We start from the raw sequence: 4,697 nt of genomic DNA, 5'->3' as shown, positions 1-4,697 counted from the left end.
ATAAACTGTGGAAAATTCTGAAAGAGATGGAAGTACCAGACCACCTAACCTGCCTCTTGAGAAACCTGTATGCAGGTCAGGAAGCAACAGTTAGGACTGGACATGGAACAACAGACTGGTTCCAAATAGGAAAAGGAGTACGTCAAGGCTGTATATTGTCACCCTGCTTATTTAACTTCTATGCAGAGTACATCATGAGAAATGCTGGGCTGGAAGAAGCACAAGCTGGAATCAAGATTGCCATGAGAAATATCAATAACCTCAGATATGCAGAAGACACCACCCTTATGGCAGAAAGTGAAGAGGAACTAAAAAGCCTCTTGATGAAAATGAAAGAGCAGAGCGAAAAAGTTGGCTTAAAGCTCAACATTCAGAAAACTGAGATCATGGCTTCAGGTCCCATCACTTTATGGCAAATAGATGGGGAAACAGTGGAAACAGTGTCAGACTTTATTTTTTTGGGCTCCAAAGTCAGTGCAGATGGTGACTGCAGCCATGAAATTAAAAGATGCTTACTTCTTGGAAGGAAAGTTATGACCAACCTAGACAGCATATTAAAAAGCAGAAACATCTCTTTGCCAACAAAGGTCCATCTAGTCATGGCTATGGTTTTTCCAGTGGTCGTGTATGGATGTGAGAGTTGGACTGTGAAGAAAGCTGAGTGCTGAAGAATTGATGCTTTTGAACTGTGGTGTTGGGGAAGACTCTTGAGAGTCCCTTGGACTGCAACAGATTCAACCAGTCCATCCTAAAGGAGATCAGTTCTGGGTGTTCATTGGAAAGACTGATGTTGAAACTGAAACTCCAATACTTTGGCCACTTCATGTGAAGAGTTGACTCATTGGGAAAGACCCTGATGCTGGGAGGTATTAGGGGCAGGAGGAGAAGGGGATCACAGAGGATGAGATGGCTGGATGGCATCACTGACTCGATGGACATGATTTTGGGTGAATTCCGGGAGTTGGTGATGGACAGGGAGGCCTGGTGTGCTGCGATTCATGGTATCGCAAAGAGTCAGACACGACTGAGAGACGGAACTGAGCTGAACTATTTTAGATTTGCCAGACTGAATCTGCATGAACCTGCAAAGCAAACACCATATGGAGATGCTCTAAGCTAGAGAGGCCAAGCCTCAGTCTGCACTTTACATGGAAGATGAAGATCATGAGCTCCACAGAGCATGAAAATTCAACAAGATGCTCAACACAAAAAGCTGCCAGTATGAGCTAAACAAGGAACAGGGCTACTGTGTATGCATGGTACCCCGGGGCCAAGAAGGCTTCCTAGAGTGGGAGGCGGAGGTGTGCAAACTCTGATTGTGGTCCCTCAACAGGATCATTTAAACACATACCCAGCACCTCCATGGCCTTCAAAAGTATTGCCTGTAAAATAACCAAGGTGCTTAAGTTTTAAAAGGCTGCCAGATTTTTAGGGCAGTGAAACTACTCTATATGATACTCTAAATGGTAAATTCATATCCTTGTATATTCATGTGTCCAGAAACATAGAATGTATAACACAAGGAGTAAATCCTAATGTAAATATGGACCTTGGGTAATAATGGCGTGTCAATGCAAGGTTCATCAGTGGTAACAAATAGTACTACTATGGTCTAGTGGGAGAGGCTATGCATGTGTGGGAACAGAGGATATATTAAATTTCTGTATCTTTCTCTCAGTTCTGCTTTGAACCTAAAACTGTCCTTTAAAAAGGTCTTTTTTTTTTTTTAAAGACTGCCAGGAATCACCTAGGAGACGAAAGGTGGGTCCACTGGCTCCATCTGCTGGCCTGCTACTGATTCCCACACCAAAGGCAGTGACAGGACTCACCTGTTTCTCCTGGGGCAGTTATCCCCTTCCCTGCCATTCTGGGTCTTCTCTTCCTTATTTCTGAAAGAGGGCAATGGTTCTGTAAAATGAAGATAAAAAGACAAAACTCTTCCTCTTTCCTCTTTCTTCCTTCTTCCTGTCCTTTCTCCTCCTCCTCCGGCTCTTGAAATTTTGGCCTACACAGCAAAAATTTGCTTACATATATATCAAGGATAATGAAAACCAGGTTTCTCACTGGGAAAAGGGGAGTTACAAATGTGGAAAAGGTGAAGGCAAGAAAAACCACTGTGGTGCTGGATTGGAATTGGAGGTATTGGTGTGAACTCGTGGTTTTAATACAGATATTAAGTATCTATATTTTAATATAGCCACCTAGGGGGCTTACCAGTGGCTCCAAAGTAAAGATTCTACCTGCCAATGCATCAGACAAAAAATACTCAGTTTCCATCCCTGGGTCGGGAGATCCCCTGGAGGAGGAAATGGTAACCCACTCCAGTATTCTTTCCTGGGAAATCCCATGAACAGAAGAGCCTGGTGGGCTACAGTTTACAGGTCACCAAAAGTAGGATACAACCTAGCAACTGAGTGTGCACATAGGCAAGTATATGTGTATCCATTCTGTCAACTGAGAGAGATTAGGAGTATGACATACCAGTACCAGTGAGTACCCCAAGTGCCCAGATCTTGGTTTCTATATATCATTCAAGAACCAAGACTTTAAAGGAAAGCTTGACTCCAGGGTGAAAAATATAAGATAAACCTGCAATATTGTTTAGTTAGGGAGTGTGGGATAGACATGTATACACTGCTGTATCTAAAAATGGATAGCCAACAAGGACCTACTGTATAGCACATAGAACTCTGCTCAATGTTGTGTGACAGCCTGGATGGGAGGTGGTTTGGGGGAGAATGGATATATGTACACATGTAGTTGAGTCCCTTCGCTGTTCACCTGAAATTATCACAACATTGTTTGCTAATTGGCCATACCGCAATACAAAGTAAAAAGTTCAAAACAAAACAAAACTACAATATCTTTTTACTCCAGAAAGTAAGGAAGGGCTCAAAGAATAATGCTGCTGCTGCTAAGTCGCTTCAGTCCTGTCCGATTCTGCGCGACCCCATAGATGGCAGCCCACCAGCCTCCCCCATCCCTGGGATTCTCCAGGCAAGAACACTGGAGTGGGTTGCCATTTCCTTCTCCAATGCATGAAAGTGAAAAGCGAAAGTGAAGTCACTCAGTCATATCTGACTCCTAGAGACCCCATGGACTGCAGCCCACCAGGTCCATGGGATTTTCCAGGCAAGAGTACTGGAGTGGGTTGCCATTGCCTTCTCCCAAAGAATAATGAAGACACACCAAAAAGACACAGAAATATCTATAAATAATCCAGAGTAATCACTTTAAATGGGAAAATCTTGAATCATTCTGTTTAAAATCATGAATGGAATAGCATCCCACAATACTAGTTCTATTGACATTGTGAAGGTCTGAGCCAGTACCAGAAGATGATAAAGAAAAATTGGAGTTTTAAGAATTGGAAGAAAAATAAATCTATAATTGATTTCATATTATTCAACATATAATTTTTAACTGAAAAAATATTTAGACAGAATTATTAGAATTAATAGAGTATAACAAGTAGTCTGATTATAGAAATATTTTATGGTGAAAAAAATTTATATTTAGAATTAGCCAGCTGGACTCAGTTTTGATGATCCAAATTTGCTGGCAATATTCAAAGCATTATAGTCAGGAGTAAGTGTTAGAACATATGCCTTCTCTCCCCATAAGGCCTAACAGGGGTGTCAACCTTGGCCACATCAATGTCAATGTTTTGGGCTGTATGGAAGGTGGGCAACATGCAGATCATTTTTGTTGTGTTGTGGATGGATGGAAAGCACTGCCTGTTGACTTTCAAAGTCTATAGTTAAGCTTTGGAAGGAGAAGGGGCTTCCTTAACTTTTAGTGCCATCTTCATGGGATTAATATTATTTATGCTCCATTTCTATACATCAGCAATAAACAATTTTTAAATGTAATTTTAAAAACCTACTTACAGCAGTTCAGAAAATACCAAGATAGGAAAACTAAAAATGTGTCAGAACTACAGAAGAAAATATAAAATTTTATTAAGAAGACCTAAGTAAAAAGCAGAAATATGTACCACGTCCATGGGTAGAAAGAAATATTGCAGAGGTATCCATTCACTCCAAATCTATCTACAGATTCAGTTCAAGATCTCAACAGGGTTTTACATAAAAGTTGAGGATTCTAAAATGTATATGGAAGAGAAAAGGACCACGGATGGCTAGAATCATCTAAACCAGAGCAGGGCAGAGGACCTGCCCCACAAACTATCAGTAGTATTACGAAATTATAGTGATTAAGACAGTCATATTGGAACAATTTAGATAAATTAACAAGTAGAGTGAAATGGGGTGGGATAAAATGGGATAGAATAGAATAGAAGGCTGAGAAACAAACCCACACACTTATGTAACATTGATAAATGACAGAAGTGACACATCACTTAGGAAGGAGTAACTATTCATTAAAGAGCTGTAAAAAAAACTACAATCCATGTAGGAAAGGAAGAAACTGGATCTCTGCCTCATACTATATCCAAAATCAATTCCAATGTATTCAGGGCATAATAAAACAAAAAAACTTTTATTTTTATTATTTCTTGCTGAAGTATAGTTGATTTATAATACTGTATTAGTTTTAAGTGCACAGCATAGTGATCCAGGGTCTTTTGCAGATTATATTCCATTACAGGTTATTAAAAAATAATGAAAATAACTCCTTATAAAGTGAAGTGAAGTGACAGTTGCTTAGTTGTGCCCAACTCTTTGCAACCCCAT

The 4,697-nt window shown here is 40.2% G+C and overlaps 1 long non-coding RNA gene across 1 annotated transcript in view; it reads right to left on the bottom strand.

Annotated features, from left to right (window-relative positions):
* Window positions 1–1,965, bottom strand: part of LOC104999727 — a 15,865-nt gene extending 13,900 nt beyond the window's left edge. Inside the window, exon 1 of the long non-coding RNA XR_826653.1 lies at window positions 1,830–1,965. This is a non-coding gene — a long non-coding RNA (uncharacterized LOC104999727). The remainder of the gene's footprint in view (window positions 1–1,829) is intronic.
* Between the last annotated feature and the right edge of the window lie 2,732 nt (window positions 1,966–4,697).

This window comes from Bison bison, unplaced genomic scaffold (genome assembly GCF_000754665.1).
Source record: "Bison bison bison isolate TAMUID 2011002044 unplaced genomic scaffold, Bison_UMD1.0 scf7180017864363, whole genome shotgun sequence".
In the NCBI taxonomy this organism is placed as follows: Eukaryota; Metazoa; Chordata; class Mammalia; order Artiodactyla; family Bovidae; genus Bison; species Bison bison.
The sequence above is the reverse complement of the archived record's forward strand: the minus strand, read 5'-3'. Positions and strand labels throughout refer to the sequence as shown.